At 49.6% G+C, this 14,712-nt stretch overlaps 15 non-coding genes across 15 annotated transcripts; all 15 read left to right on the top strand.

Moving 5' to 3' along the window:
- Positions 1-264: 264 nt before the first annotated feature.
- On the top strand, positions 265-346 carry TRNAS-CGA (transfer RNA serine (anticodon CGA)). Its single transcript has one exon. It is a non-coding gene; the product is annotated as a tRNA-Ser (tRNA).
- A 1,852-nt stretch (positions 347-2,198) lies between these two features.
- TRNAS-AGA (transfer RNA serine (anticodon AGA)) lies at positions 2,199-2,280 on the top strand. Its single transcript has one exon. It is a non-coding gene; the product is annotated as a tRNA-Ser (tRNA).
- Positions 2,281-2,502: 222 nt separating this feature from the next.
- On the top strand, positions 2,503-2,584 carry TRNAS-UGA (transfer RNA serine (anticodon UGA)). Its single transcript has one exon. It is a non-coding gene; the product is annotated as a tRNA-Ser (tRNA).
- A 570-nt stretch (positions 2,585-3,154) lies between these two features.
- TRNAS-CGA (transfer RNA serine (anticodon CGA)) lies at positions 3,155-3,236 on the top strand. Its single transcript has one exon. It is a non-coding gene; the product is annotated as a tRNA-Ser (tRNA).
- A 1,862-nt stretch (positions 3,237-5,098) lies between these two features.
- TRNAS-AGA (transfer RNA serine (anticodon AGA)) lies at positions 5,099-5,180 on the top strand. Its single transcript has one exon. It is a non-coding gene; the product is annotated as a tRNA-Ser (tRNA).
- Positions 5,181-5,402: 222 nt separating this feature from the next.
- On the top strand, positions 5,403-5,484 carry TRNAS-UGA (transfer RNA serine (anticodon UGA)). The gene has a single exon. It is a non-coding gene; the product is annotated as a tRNA-Ser (tRNA).
- Positions 5,485-6,054: 570 nt separating this feature from the next.
- Positions 6,055-6,136, top strand: TRNAS-UGA (transfer RNA serine (anticodon UGA)). Its single transcript has one exon. It is a non-coding gene; the product is annotated as a tRNA-Ser (tRNA).
- Positions 6,137-7,998: 1,862 nt separating this feature from the next.
- On the top strand, positions 7,999-8,080 carry TRNAS-AGA (transfer RNA serine (anticodon AGA)). The gene has a single exon. It is a non-coding gene; the product is annotated as a tRNA-Ser (tRNA).
- Positions 8,081-8,302: 222 nt separating this feature from the next.
- Positions 8,303-8,384, top strand: TRNAS-UGA (transfer RNA serine (anticodon UGA)). Its single transcript has one exon. It is a non-coding gene; the product is annotated as a tRNA-Ser (tRNA).
- A 570-nt stretch (positions 8,385-8,954) lies between these two features.
- On the top strand, positions 8,955-9,036 carry TRNAS-UGA (transfer RNA serine (anticodon UGA)). The gene has a single exon. It is a non-coding gene; the product is annotated as a tRNA-Ser (tRNA).
- Positions 9,037-10,898: 1,862 nt separating this feature from the next.
- Positions 10,899-10,980, top strand: TRNAS-AGA (transfer RNA serine (anticodon AGA)). Its single transcript has one exon. It is a non-coding gene; the product is annotated as a tRNA-Ser (tRNA).
- A 222-nt stretch (positions 10,981-11,202) lies between these two features.
- TRNAS-UGA (transfer RNA serine (anticodon UGA)) lies at positions 11,203-11,284 on the top strand. Its single transcript has one exon. It is a non-coding gene; the product is annotated as a tRNA-Ser (tRNA).
- A 570-nt stretch (positions 11,285-11,854) lies between these two features.
- Positions 11,855-11,936, top strand: TRNAS-CGA (transfer RNA serine (anticodon CGA)). The gene has a single exon. It is a non-coding gene; the product is annotated as a tRNA-Ser (tRNA).
- A 1,852-nt stretch (positions 11,937-13,788) lies between these two features.
- TRNAS-AGA (transfer RNA serine (anticodon AGA)) lies at positions 13,789-13,870 on the top strand. The gene has a single exon. It is a non-coding gene; the product is annotated as a tRNA-Ser (tRNA).
- A 222-nt stretch (positions 13,871-14,092) lies between these two features.
- Positions 14,093-14,174, top strand: TRNAS-UGA (transfer RNA serine (anticodon UGA)). The gene has a single exon. It is a non-coding gene; the product is annotated as a tRNA-Ser (tRNA).
- The last annotated feature ends 538 nt before the right edge of the window (positions 14,175-14,712 follow it).

Consider the following 14,712-nt stretch of genomic DNA (forward strand, 5'->3'; position numbering starts at 1 on the left):
GGCGTCTGACAGTGTCATTATTTTCCTAAAGTGTCATAACTGCATTCTTTTACAACCTCCTTTTTGCTTTTCTCTGGCCAGGAACATGAACTTTATAATAGTGCCTTTGAGTCACGTCAGTATGCAGGTATGGACCGAGTGTATTTTTTGCAGTAGAACGGATAGGCAAAGATGGGAAGGCAGTGGAGCAGAGTGAACTGAGGGAAAGAAAAAGACTGCTGTGAGAGTGAGAACCTCAGCTTAAGTGGCAGCCACCCCTCGTGAGTAGTCGTGGCCGAGTGGTTAAGGCGATGGACTCGAAATCCATTGGGGTGTCCCCGCGCAGGTTCAAATCCTGCCGACTACGTCGGTGCTCTTTCACAATGATGTGTTAGGTTTTTCCTTGGATGCCTCCTTTCCCAGGAATAAGCATGTATTATTCAACAACGTTGAGAGCACAGGTAAAACAAAGACAAGAATGTGAAACAATGCACTGTGCAATGCCAGCATGAAAACTCTCAAGGAGTACGCTGCCCAGGCCTACAGCTTCTCAGACACTGTGTCTGTCTATTTTGGGGAGCTGCAGAGAAGCCTTGCCTGTGCTTTTCGAGCCTGCTGTCTGGGGTGAGTGCCTGGATAAATTGTTTTTGGGAAGGACAAGGCATCTAGCTCCTCTACAGGGGTCAATTTAGGAGGTTGGTGGGAAGCACAGGAAGGGGCAGGAAGGAAGCTCTCTGCTGTTGCTTCTCGGCCTAGGCAGAGCTGCAGGTGTGGTTAAAAAGGATTGGCGTTTGGCCAGGTCCCAGACCACAGTGCAACCTAGGGCAACAAGAGAGGTGAGGCTACTGAGGCCCTTACCCTGAGCCTTCTGACCCCACCGCCCCTTTGGCCCCGATCGGCCAAAACCTCTCTATAAGGGCTAAAGGTGATTATTATATATGCCTGAGTAACTTAGGGTCCCTCGCATAAATGGACTCCTGCTGAAGGAGCTCGCCTTTGCTTTGGGACTGGCCCAACACGGCCTTGCTCTCCTCAACAAACCTGCCACCAGCCAGGAGGCTGAATGGCTTGCAGAAGGACACTCCCAGGTATGCCCAAGCACTTCATTTGCATAGAGACTACCCTCTCTTGGGCCCGCCTCCACTCACCTATTAAGTAATGTGGCTAGAATATCAAGACAGAAAGAGGAGCAGGGCCTGACAGCCTTTCAAAGGCTCAACTGAGGTGCTGGGCTGACGGCTGGGATCACCAAAGCCTGGGATGACTCCAATATGGAAGCAGAAGCCTTAGGGCAAACAAAGGTCAGCAGTTGATGTGCTGTAAAGAAGAAGGGCTGCAGAGGGCCTCAGCAAAGCCTTCGGAATACTTGTGGATTGGCAGGAGTGCCTATATTTGTTTTTTGAGAAGCACCTTGCCAGTGCAAAGGATTGCTGAGGAAGAGGAAGGAGCAGAGCGGAATGACTGGAGCCAGTGAGGTTGCCTGTGAAGACATGAAGGGCTATGTTGAAAGGGGCACCGCTTGCAGAGCCAAGTAGTCGTTACCAAGTGGTTAAGGCGATGGACTAGATATCATTTGGCGTCTCCACGAGTATGTTCAAATCCTGCCGACTACGTCAGATGACATTTTTGGGATTCCTCTTCAGGGCCTCCTGCGTGGGAGAACAAGGGAGCAGCCTCTATGCAAAGCAGTCAGTAAAACAGAATATGAAGCAAAGACCATTAAAGCCACAGAAGAAAGATATGAACCCAGGCCAAATGCATCCTGCTCCCCCTCCCTCACCTGTCAGGCACTAGTCTGCAGAGAAACTGAACACGCCCACTCTCCTCCAAGGAGAATTCAGCTCAGGAAACGCCTAGCCACAGGCCCTAGATTGGACGAGGCACTTCTTTTCATACCTGTAAAGACCAACCCGTCTCTCTGTGGAGTCCATTCATGGCCTCCAAGACAGAAGTTTTGCCATGGTGCCTATCGTGGCTGCCATCTCCCTGACGTTAAAGCTACCACCTCTTCCGGCCTGATTTTTTTCCCCCGTCTCAAAACATGAACATACAAGGAGTGCTAATTTCACATGCATGCCTGCTTTTAGCTTGAGACGCTTTAGAAAGTCTTCTGTGGAATAGGAATGATGTATAGGAGAGCAGGGAAAATGGTCCAGTGAACGGAAAGAAAAAAGACTACGGATGGAGGTAAAGTGCCCTGTTGAGATTCACTTGTGTGGGTAGTTGTGGCCGAGTGGTTAAGGCGATGGACTAGAAATCCATTGGGGTATCCCCGCGCAGGTTCGAATCCTGCCAACTACGCTGTCCCTTTTGTGAACAGTATTTTCCCATAATTCTTTGAAATACCTACTGGCATAAATGCGGGCTCCAAAAGCAGGACTAATAGGGTCAGCGGCCTGGGAGGGCTCAAACTTTTGCCATTGTGGCCTTCCTCTCTAGAAAAGGACTGCTTCTGTCCAGAGGCTAGACCGCCAGCAGAAATAGAAACGAGCTACGTTGAAAATGGACCATAGCTTTAAGCAAGTAGTCGTGGCCGAGTGGTTAAGGCGATGGACTTGAAATCCATTGGGGTCTCCCCGCGTAGGTTCAAATCCTGCCGACTACGTGCTACTTCACCTTTGGTGATATTTTATACTTCATATTAAATGGCATCTGCACAAGCAGGCCGAATATAGCTATCACTCTCAATAGAGCTAAGGAAGGCGAAACACTGGGCAGGGAATGGGATCAAAAGAGTGGCCGGAGAAGGCATGAGACTACCTGTCTGGCACTCCTGCCACTTGTGCACCCCAGCTGTCGAGAAGACACATGTCGAGTAATAGCCAAGGAGATTGGGAAAGAACTTCAGTTATCATCTCGCCAGTAAGTTCCATCTGAGGTATCAGATGCATGAAGGAAGTAGCCTTATTGGGGCGTCTGACAGTGTCATTATTTTCCTAAAGTGTCATAACTGCATTCTTTTACAACCTCCTTTTTGCTTTTCTCTGGCCAGGAACATGAACTTTATAATAGTGCCTTTGAGTCACGTCAGTATGCAGGTATGGACCGAGTGTATTTTTTGCAGTAGAACGGATAGGCAAAGATGGGAAGGCAGTGGAGCAGAGTGAACTGAGGGAAAGAAAAAGACTGCTGTGAGAGTGAGAACCTCAGCTTAAGTGGCAGCCACCCCTCGTGAGTAGTCGTGGCCGAGTGGTTAAGGCGATGGACTCGAAATCCATTGGGGTGTCCCCGCGCAGGTTCAAATCCTGCCGACTACGTCGGTGCTCTTTCACAATGATGTGTTAGGTTTTTCCTTGGATGCCTCCTTTCCCAGGAATAAGCATGTATTATTCAACAACGTTGAGAGCACAGGTAAAACAAAGACAAGAATGTGAAACAATGCACTGTGCAATGCCAGCATGAAAACTCTCAAGGAGTACGCTGCCCAGGCCTACAGCTTCTCAGACACTGTGTCTGTCTATTTTGGGGAGCTGCAGAGAAGCCTTGCCTGTGCTTTTCGAGCCTGCTGTCTGGGGTGAGTGCCTGGATAAATTGTTGTTGGGAAGGACAAGGCAGCTAGCTCCTCTACAGGGGTCAATTTAGGAGGTTGGTGGGAAGCACAGGAAGGGGCAGGAAGGAAGCTCTCTGCTGTTGCTTCTCGGCCTAGGCAGAGCTGCAGGTGTGGTTAAAAAGGATTGGCGTTTGGCCAGGTCCCAGACCACAGTGCAACCTAGGGCAACAAGAGAGGTGAGGCTACTGAGGCCCTTACCCTGAGCCTTCTGACCCCACCGCCCCTTTGGCCCCGATCGGCCCCGATCGGCCAAAACCTCTCTATAAGGGCTAAAGGTGATTATTATATATGCCTGAGTAACTTAGGGTCCCTCGCATAAATGGACTCCTGCTGAAGGAGCTCGCCTTTGCTTTGGGACTGGCCCAACACGGCCTTGCTCTCCTCAACAAACCTGCCACCAGCCAGGAGGCTGAATGGCTTGCAGAAGGACACTCCCAGGTATGCCCAAGCACTTCATTTGCATAGAGACTACCCTCTCTTGGGCCCGCCTCCACTCACCTATTAAGTAATGTGGCTAGAATATCAAGACAGAAAGAGGAGCAGGGCCTGACAGCCTTTCAAAGGCTCAACTGAGGTGCTGGGCTGACGGCTGGGATCACCAAAGCCTGGGATGACTCCAATATGGAAGCAGAAGCCTTAGGGCAAACAAAGGTCAGCAGTTGATGTGCTGTAAAGAAGAAGGGCTGCAGAGGGCCTCAGCAAAGCCTTCGGAATACTTGTGGATTGGCAGGAGTGCCTATATTTGTTTTTTGAGAAGCACCTTGCCAGTGCAAAGGATTGCTGAGGAAGAGGAAGGAGCAGAGCGGAATGACTGGAGCCAGTGAGGTTGCCTGTGAAGACATGAAGGGCTATGTTGAAAGGGGCACCGCTTGCAGAGCCAAGTAGTCGTTACCAAGTGGTTAAGGCGATGGACTAGATATCATTTGCCGTCTCCACGAGTATGTTCAAATCCTGCCGACTACGTCAGATGACATTTTTGGGATTCCTCTTCAGGGCCTCCTGCGTGGGAGAACAAGGGAGCAGCCTCTATGCAAAGCAGTCAGTAAAACAGAATATGAAGCAAAGACCATTAAAGCCACAGAAGAAAGATATGAACCCAGGCCAAATGCATCCTGCTCCCCCTCCCTCACCTGTCAGGCACTAGTCTGCAGAGAAACTGAACACGCCCACTCTCCTCCAAGGAGAATTCAGCTCAGGAAACGCCTAGCCACAGGCCCTAGATTGGACGAGGCACTTCTTTTCATACCTGTAAAGACCAACCCGTCTCTCTGTGGAGTCCATTCATGGCCTCCAAGACAGAAGTTTTGCCATGGTGCCTATCGTGGCTGCCATCTCCCTGACGTTAAAGCTACCACCTCTTCCGGCCTGATTTTTTTCCCCCGTCTCAAAACATGAACATACAAGGAGTGCTAATTTCACATGCATGCCTGCTTTTAGCTTGAGACGCTTTAGAAAGTCTTCTGTGGAATAGGAATGATGTATAGGAGAGCAGGGAAAATGGTCCAGTGAACGGAAAGAAAAAAGACTACGGATGGAGGTAAAGTGCCCTGTTGAGATTCACTTGTGTGGGTAGTTGTGGCCGAGTGGTTAAGGCGATGGACTAGAAATCCATTGGGGTATCCCCGCGCAGGTTCGAATCCTGCCAACTACGCTGTCCCTTTTGTGAACAGTATTTTCCCATAATTCTTTGAAATACCTTCTGGCATAAATGCGGGCTCCAAAAGCAGGACTAATAGGGTCAGCGGCCTGGGAGGGCTCAAACTTTTGCCATTGTGGCCTTCCTCTCTAGAAAAGGACTGCTTCTGTCCAGAGGCTAGACCGCCAGCAGAAATAGAAACGAGCTACGTTGAAAATGGACCATAGCTTTAAGCAAGTAGTTGTGGCCGAGTGGTTAAGGCGATGGACTTGAAATCCATTGGGGTCTCCCCGCGTAGGTTCAAATCCTGCCGACTACGTGCTACTTCACCTTTGGTGATATTTTATACTTCATATTAAATGGCATCTGCACAAGCAGGCCGAATATAGCTATCACTCTCAATAGAGCTAAGGAAGGCGAAACACTGGGCAGGGAATGGGATCAAAAGAGTGGCCGGAGAAGGCATGAGACTACCTGTCTGGCACTCCTGCCACTTGTGCACCCCAGCTGTCGAGAAGACACATGTCGAGTAATAGCCAAGGAGATTGGGAAAGAACTTCAGTTATCATCTCGCCAGTAAGTTCCATCTGAGGTATCAGATGCATGAAGGAAGTAGCCTTATTGGGGCGTCTGACAGTGTCATTATTTTCCTAAAGTGTCATAACTGCATTCTTTTACAACCTCCTTTTTGCTTTTCTCTGGCCAGGAACATGAACTTTATAATAGTGCCTTTGAGTCACGTCAGTATGCAGGTATGGACCGAGTGTATTTTTTGCAGTAGAACGGATAGGCAAAGATGGGAAGGCAGTGGAGCAGAGTGAACTGAGGGAAAGAAAAAGACTGCTGTGAGAGTGAGAACCTCAGCTTAAGTGGCAGCCACCCCTCGTGAGTAGTCGTGGCCGAGTGGTTAAGGCGATGGACTTGAAATCCATTGGGGTGTCCCCGCGCAGGTTCAAATCCTGCCGACTACGTCGGTGCTCTTTCACAATGATGTGTTAGGTTTTTCCTTGGATGCCTCCTTTCCCAGGAATAAGCATGTATTATTCAACAACGTTGAGAGCACAGGTAAAACAAAGACAAGAATGTGAAACAATGCACTGTGCAATGCCAGCATGAAAACTCTCAAGGAGTACGCTGCCCAGGCCTACAGCTTCTCAGACACTGTGTCTGTCTATTTTGGGGAGCTGCAGAGAAGCCTTGCCTGTGCTTTTCGAGCCTGCTGTCTGGGGTGAGTGCCTGGATAAATTGTTTTTGGGAAGGACAAGGCATCTAGCTCCTCTACAGGGGTCAATTTAGGAGGTTGGTGGGAAGCACAGGAAGGGGCAGGAAGGAAGCTCTCTGCTGTTGCTTCTCGGCCTAGGCAGAGCTGCAGGTGTGGTTAAAAAGGATTGGCGTTTGGCCAGGTCCCAGACCACAGTGCAACCTAGGGCAACAAGAGAGGTGAGGCTACTGAGGCCCTTACCCTGAGCCTTCTGACCCCACCGCCCCTTTGGCCCCGATCGGCCACGATCGGCCAAAACCTCTCTATAAGGGCTAAAGGTGATTATTATATATGCCTGAGTAACTTAGGGTCCCTCGCATAAATGGACTCCTGCTGAAGGAGCTCGCCTTTGCTTTGGGACTGGCCCAACACGGCCTTGCTCTCCTCAACAAACCTGCCACCAGCCAGGAGGCTGAATGGCTTGCAGAAGGACACTCCCAGGTATGCCCAAGCACTTCATTTGCATAGAGACTACCCTCTCTTGGGCCCGCCTCCACTCACCTATTAAGTAATGTGGCTAGAATATCAAGACAGAAAGAGGAGCAGGGCCTGACAGCCTTTCAAAGGCTCAACTGAGGTGCTGGGCTGACGGCTGGGATCACCAAAGCCTGGGATGACTCCAATATGGAAGCAGAAGCCTTAGGGCAAACAAAGGTCAGCAGTTGATGTGCTGTAAAGAAGAAGGGCTGCAGAGGGCCTCAGCAAAGCCTTCGGAATACTTGTGGATTGGCAGGAGTGCCTATATTTGTTTTTTGAGAAGCACCTTGCCAGTGCAAAGGATTGCTGAGGAAGAGGAAGGAGCAGAGCGGAATGACTGGAGCCAGTGAGGTTGCCTGTGAAGACATGAAGGGCTATGTTGAAAGGGGCACCGCTTGCAGAGCCAAGTAGTCGTTACCAAGTGGTTAAGGCGATGGACTAGATATCATTTGGCGTCTCCACGAGTATGTTCAAATCCTGCCGACTACGTCAGATGACATTTTTGGGATTCCTCTTCAGGGCCTCCTGCGTGGGAGAACAAGGGAGCAGCCTCTATGCAAAGCAGTCAGTAAAACAGAATATGAAGCAAAGACCATTAAAGCCACAGAAGAAAGATATGAACCCAGGCCAAATGCATCCTGCTCCCCCTCCCTCACCTGTCAGGCACTAGTCTGCAGAGAAACTGAACACGCCCACTCTCCTCCAAGGAGAATTCAGCTCAGGAAACGCCTAGCCACAGGCCCTAGATTGGACGAGGCACTTCTTTTCATACCTGTAAAGACCAACCCGTCTCTCTGTGGAGTCCATTCATGGCCTCCAAGACAGAAGTTTTGCCATGGTGCCTATCGTGGCTGCCATCTCCCTGACGTTAAAGCTACCACCTCTTCCGGCCTGATTTTTTTCCCCCGTCTCAAAACATAAACATACAAGGAGTGCTAATTTCACATGCATGCCTGCTTTTAGCTTGAGACGCTTTAGAAAGTCTTCTGTGGAATAGGAATGATGTATAGGAGAGCAGGGAAAATGGTCCAGTGAACGGAAAGAAAAAAGACTACGGATGGAGGTAAAGTGCCCTGTTGAGATTCACTTGTGTGGGTAGTTGTGGCCGAGTGGTTAAGGCGATGGACTAGAAATCCCTTGGGGTATCCCCGCGCAGGTTCGAATCCTGCCAACTACGCTGTCCCTTTTGTGAACAGTATTTTCCCATAATTCTTTGAAATACCTACTGGCATAAATGCGGGCTCCAAAAGCAGGACTAATAGGGTCAGCGGCCTGGGAGGGCTCAAACTTTTGCCATTGTGGCCTTCCTCTCTAGAAAAGGACTGCTTCTGTCCAGAGGCTAGACCGCCAGCAGAAATAGAAACGAGCTACGTTGAAAATGGACCATAGCTTTAAGCAAGTAGTCGTGGCCGAGTGGTTAAGGCGATGGACTTGAAATCCATTGGGGTCTCCCCGCGTAGGTTCAAATCCTGCCGACTACGTGCTACTTCACCTTTGGTGATATTTTATACTTCATATTAAATGGCATCTGCACAAGCAGGCCGAATATAGCTATCACTCTCAATAGAGCTAAGGAAGGCGAAACACTGGGCAGGGAATGGGATCAAAAGAGTGGCCGGAGAAGGCATGAGACTACCTGTCTGGCACTCCTGCCACTTGTGCACCCCAGCTGTCGAGAAGACACATGTCGAGTAATAGCCAAGGAGATTGGGAAAGAACTTCAGTTATCATCTCGCCAGTAAGTTCCATCTGAGGTATCAGATGCATGAAGGAAGTAGCCTTATTGGGGCGTCTGACAGTGTCATTATTTTCCTAAAGTGTCATAACTGCATTCTTTTACAACCTCCTTTTTGCTTTTCTCTGGCCAGGAACATGAACTTTATAATAGTGCCTTTGAGTCACGTCAGTATGCAGGTATGGACCGAGTGTATTTTTTGCAGTAGAACGGATAGGCAAAGATGGGAAGGCAGTGGAGCAGAGTGAACTGAGGGAAAGAAAAAGACTGCTGTGAGAGTGAGAACCTCAGCTTAAGTGGCAGCCACCCCTCGTGAGTAGTCGTGGCCGAGTGGTTAAGGCGATGGACTTGAAATCCATTGGGGTGTCCCCGCGCAGGTTCAAATCCTGCCGACTACGTCGGTGCTCTTTCACAATGATGTGTTAGGTTTTTCCTTGGATGCCTCCTTTCCCAGGAATAAGCATGTATTATTCAACAACGTTGAGAGCACAGGTAAAACAAAGACAAGAATGTGAAACAATGCACTGTGCAATGCCAGCATGAAAACTCTCAAGGAGTACGCTGCCCAGGCCTACAGCTTCTCAGACACTGTGTCTGTCTATTTTGGGGAGCTGCAGAGAAGCCTTGCCTGTGCTTTTCGAGCCTGCTGTCTGGGGTGAGTGCCTGGATAAATTGTTTTTGGGAAGGACAAGGCATCTAGCTCCTCTACAGGGGTCAATTTAGGAGGTTGGTGGGAAGCACAGGAAGGGGCAGGAAGGAAGCTCTCTGCTGTTGCTTCTCGGCCTAGGCAGAGCTGCAGGTGTGGTTAAAAAGGATTGGCGTTTGGCCAGGTCCCAGACCACAGTGCAACCTAGGGCAACAAGAGAGGTGAGGCTACTGAGGCCCTTACCCTGAGCCTTCTGACCCCACCGCCCCTTTGGCCCCGATCGGCCACGATCGGCCAAAACCTCTCTATAAGGGCTAAAGGTGATTATTATATATGCCTGAGTAACTTAGGGTCCCTCGCATAAATGGACTCCTGCTGAAGGAGCTCGCCTTTGCTTTGGGACTGGCCCAACACGGCCTTGCTCTCCTCAACAAACCTGCCACCAGCCAGGAGGCTGAATGGCTTGCAGAAGGACACTCCCAGGTATGCCCAAGCACTTCATTTGCATAGAGACTACCCTCTCTTGGGCCAGCCTCCACTCACCTATTAAGTAATGTGGCTAGAATATCAAGACAGAAAGAGGAGCAGGGCCTGACAGCCTTTCAAAGGCTCAACTGAGGTGCTGGGCTGACGGCTGGGATCACCAAAGCCTGGGATGACTCCAATATGGAAGCAGAAGCCTTAGGGCAAACAAAGGTCAGCAGTTGATGTGCTGTAAAGAAGAAGGGCTGCAGAGGGCCTCAGCAAAGCCTTCGGAATACTTGTGGATTGGCAGGAGTGCCTATATTTGTTTTTTGAGAAGCACCTTGCCAGTGCAAAGGATTGCTGAGGAAGAGGAAGGAGCAGAGCGGAATGACTGGAGCCAGTGAGGTTGCCTGTGAAGACATGAAGGGCTATGTTGAAAGGGGCACCGCTTGCAGAGCCAAGTAGTCGTTACCAAGTGGTTAAGGCGATGGACTAGATATCATTTGGCGTCTCCACGAGTATGTTCAAATCCTGCCGACTACGTCAGATGACATTTTTGGGATTCCTCTTCAGGGCCTCCTGCGTGGGAGAACAAGGGAGCAGCCTCTATGCAAAGCAGTCAGTAAAACAGAATATGAAGCAAAGACCATTAAAGCCACAGAAGAAAGATATGAACCCAGGCCAAATGCATCCTGCTCCCCCTCCCTCACCTGTCAGGCACTAGTCTGCAGAGAAACTGAACACGCCCACTCTCCTCCAAGGAGAATTCAGCTCAGGAAACGCCTAGCCACAGGCCCTAGATTGGACGAGGCACTTCTTTTCATACCTGTAAAGACCAACCCGTCTCTCTGTGGAGTCCATTCATGGCCTCCAAGACAGAAGTTTTGCCATGGTGCCTATCGTGGCTGCCATCTCCCTGACGTTAAAGCTACCACCTCTTCCGGCCTGATTTTTTTCCCCCGTCTCAAAACATGAACATACAAGGAGTGCTAATTTCACATGCATGCCTGCTTTTAGCTTGAGACGCTTTAGAAAGTCTTCTGTGGAATAGGAATGATGTATAGGAGAGCAGGGAAAATGGTCCAGTGAACGGAAAGAAAAAAGACTACGGATGGAGGTAAAGTGCCCTGTTGAGATTCACTTGTGTGGGTAGTTGTGGCCGAGTGGTTAAGGCGATGGACTAGAAATCCATTGGGGTATCCCCGCGCAGGTTCGAATCCTGCCAACTACGCTGTCCCTTTTGTGAACAGTATTTTCCCATAATTCTTTGAAATACCTACTGGCATAAATGCGGGCTCCAAAAGCAGGACTAATAGGGTCAGCGGCCTGGGAGGGCTCAAACTTTTGCCATTGTGGCCTTCCTCTCTAGAAAAGGACTGCTTCTGTCCAGAGGCTAGACCGCCAGCAGAAATAGAAACGAGCTACGTTGAAAATGGACCATAGCTTTAAGCAAGTAGTCGTGGCCGAGTGGTTAAGGCGATGGACTTGAAATCCATTGGGGTCTCCCCGCGTAGGTTCAAATCCTGCCGACTACGTGCTACTTCACCTTTGGTGATATTTTATACTTCATATTAAATGGCATCTGCACAAGCAGGCCGAATATAGCTATCACTCTCAATAGAGCTAAGGAAGGCGAAACACTGGGCAGGGAATGGGATCAAAAGAGTGGCCGGAGAAGGCATGAGACTACCTGTCTGGCACTCCTGCCACTTGTGCACCCCAGCTGTCGAGAAGACACATGTCGAGTAATAGCCAAGGAGATTGGGAAAGAACTTCAGTTATCATCTCGCCAGTAAGTTCCATCTGAGGTATCAGATGCATGAAGGAAGTAGCCTTATTGGGGCGTCTGACAGTGTCATTATTTTCCTAAAGTGTCATAACTGCATTCTTTTACAACCTCCTTTTTGCTTTTCTCTGGCCAGGAACATGAACTTTATAATAGTGCCTTTGAGTCACGTCAGTATGCAGGTATGGACCGAGTGTATTTTTTGCAGTAGAACGGATAGGCAAAGATGGGAAGGCAGTGGAGCAGAGTGAACTGAGGGAAAGAAAAAGACTGCTGTGAGAGTGAGAACCTCAGCTTAAGTGGCAGCCACCCCTCGTGAGTAGTCGTGGCCGAGTGGTTAAGGCGATGGACTCGAAATCCATTGGGGTGTCCCCGCGCAGGTTCAAATCCTGCCGACTACGTCGGTGCTCTTTCACAATGATGTGTTAGGTTTTTCCTTGGATGCCTCCTTTCCCAGGAATAAGCATGTATTATTCAACAACGTTGAGAGCACAGGTAAAACAAAGACAAGAATGTGAAACAATGCACTGTGCAATGCCAGCATGAAAACTCTCAAGGAGTACGCTGCCCAGGCCTACAGCTTCTCAGACACTGTGTCTGTCTATTTTGGGGAGCTGCAGAGAAGCCTTGCCTGTGCTTTTCGAGCCTGCTGTCTGGGGTGAGTGCCTGGATAAATTGTTTTTGGGAAGGACAAGGCATCTAGCTCCTCTACAGGGGTCAATTTAGGAGGTTGGTGGGAAGCACAGGAAGGGGCAGGAAGGAAGCTCTCTGCTGTTGCTTCTCGGCCTAGGCAGAGCTGCAGGTGTGGTTAAAAAGGATTGGCGTTTGGCCAGGTCCCAGACCACAGTGCAACCTAGGGCAACAAGAGAGGTGAGGCTACTGAGGCCCTTACCCTGAGCCTTCTGACCCCACCGCCCCTTTGGCCCCGATCGGCCAAAACCTCTCTATAAGGGCTAAAGGTGATTATTATATATGCCTGAGTAACTTAGGGTCCCTCGCATAAATGGACTCCTGCTGAAGGAGCTCGCCTTTGCTTTGGGACTGGCCCAACACGGCCTTGCTCTCCTCAACAAACCTGCCACCAGCCAGGAGGCTGAATGGCTTGCAGAAGGACACTCCCAGGTATGCCCAAGCACTTCATTTGCATAGAGACTACCCTCTCTTGGGCCCGCCTCCACTCACCTATTAAGTAATGTGGCTAGAATATCAAGACAGAAAGAGGAGCAGGGCCTGACAGCCTTTCAAAGGCTCAACTGAGGTGCTGGGCTGACGGCTGGGATCACCAAAGCCTGGGATGACTCCAATATGGAAGCAGAAGCCTTAGGGCAAACAAAGGTCAGCAGTTGATGTGCTGTAAAGAAGAAGGGCTGCAGAGGGCCTCAGCAAAGCCTTCGGAATACTTGTGGATTGGCAGGAGTGCCTATATTTGTTTTTTGAGAAGCACCTTGCCAGTGCAAAGGATTGCTGAGGAAGAGGAAGGAGCAGAGCGGAATGACTGGAGCCAGTGAGGTTGCCTGTGAAGACATGAAGGGCTATGTTGAAAGGGGCACCGCTTGCAGAGCCAAGTAGTCGTTACCAAGTGGTTAAGGCGATGGACTAGATATCATTTGGCGTCTCCACGAGTATGTTCAAATCCTGCCGACTACGTCAGATGACATTTTTGGGATTCCTCTTCAGGGCCTCCTGCGTGGGAGAACAAGGGAGCAGCCTCTATGCAAAGCAGTCAGTAAAACAGAATATGAAGCAAAGACCATTAAAGCCACAGAAGAAAGATATGAACCCAGGCCAAATGCATCCTGCTCCCCCTCCCTCACCTGTCAGGCACTAGTCTGCAGAGAAACTGAACACGCCCACTCTCCTCCAAGGAGAATTCAGCTCAGGAAACGCCTAGCCACAGGCCCTAGATTGGACGAGGCACTTCTTTTCATACCTGTAAAGACCAACCCGTCTCTCTGTGGAGTCCATTCATGGCCTCCAAGACAGAAGTTTTGCCATGGTGCCTATCGTGGCTGCCATCTCCCTGACGTTAAAGCTACCACCTCTTCCGGCCTGATTTTTTTCCCCCGTCTCAAAACATGAACATACAAGGAGTGCTAATTTCACATGCATGCCTGCTTTTAGCTTGAGACGCTTTAGAAAGTCTTCTGTGGAATAGGAATGATGTATAGGAGAGCAGGGAAAATGGTCCAGTGAACGGAAAGAAAAAAGACTACGGATGGAGGTAAAGTGCCCTGTTGAGATTCACTTGTGTGGGTAGTTGTGGCCGAGTGGTTAAGGCGATGGACTAGAAATCCATTGGGGTATCCCCGCGCAGGTTCGAATCCTGCCAACTACGCTGTCCCTTTTGTGAACAGTATTTTCCCATAATTCTTTGAAATACCTACTGGCATAAATGCGGGCTCCAAAAGCAGGACTAATAGGGTCAGCGGCCTGGGAGGGCTCAAACTTTTGCCATTGTGGCCTTCCTCTCTAGAAAAGGACTGCTTCTGTCCAGAGGCTAGACCGCCAGCAGAAATAGAAACGAGCTACGTTGAAAATGGACCATAGCTTTAAGCAAGTAGTCGTGGCCGAGTGGTTAAGGCGATGGACTTGAAATCCATTGGGGTCTCCCCGCGTAGGTTCAAATCCTGCCGACTACGTGCTACTTCACCTTTGGTGATATTTTATACTTCATATTAAATGGCATCTGCACAAGCAGGCCGAATATAGCTATCACTCTCAATAGAGCTAAGGAAGGCGAAACACTGGGCAGGGAATGGGATCAAAAGAGTGGCCGGAGAAGGCATGAGACTACCTGTCTGGCACTCCTGCCACTTGTGCACCCCAGCTGTCGAGAAGACACATGTCGAGTAATAGCCAAGGAGATTGGGAAAGAACTTCAGTTATCATCTCGCCAGTAAGTTCCATCTGAGGTATCAGATGCATGAAGGAAGTAGCCTTATTGGGGCGTCTGACAGTGTCATTATTTTCCTAAAGTGTCATAACTGCATTCTTTTACAACCTCCTTTTTGCTTTTCTCTGGCCAGGAACATGAACTTTATAATAGTGCCTTTGAGTCAGGTCAGTATGCAGGTATGGACCGAGTGTATTTTTTGCAGTAGAACGGATAGGCAAAGATGGGAAGGCAGTGGAGCAGAGTGAACTGAGGGAAAGAAAAAGACTGCTGTGAGAGTGAGA

Source organism: Pleurodeles waltl, unplaced genomic scaffold (genome assembly GCF_031143425.1).
Source record: "Pleurodeles waltl isolate 20211129_DDA unplaced genomic scaffold, aPleWal1.hap1.20221129 scaffold_503, whole genome shotgun sequence".
In the NCBI taxonomy this organism is placed as follows: domain Eukaryota; kingdom Metazoa; phylum Chordata; class Amphibia; order Caudata; family Salamandridae; genus Pleurodeles; species Pleurodeles waltl.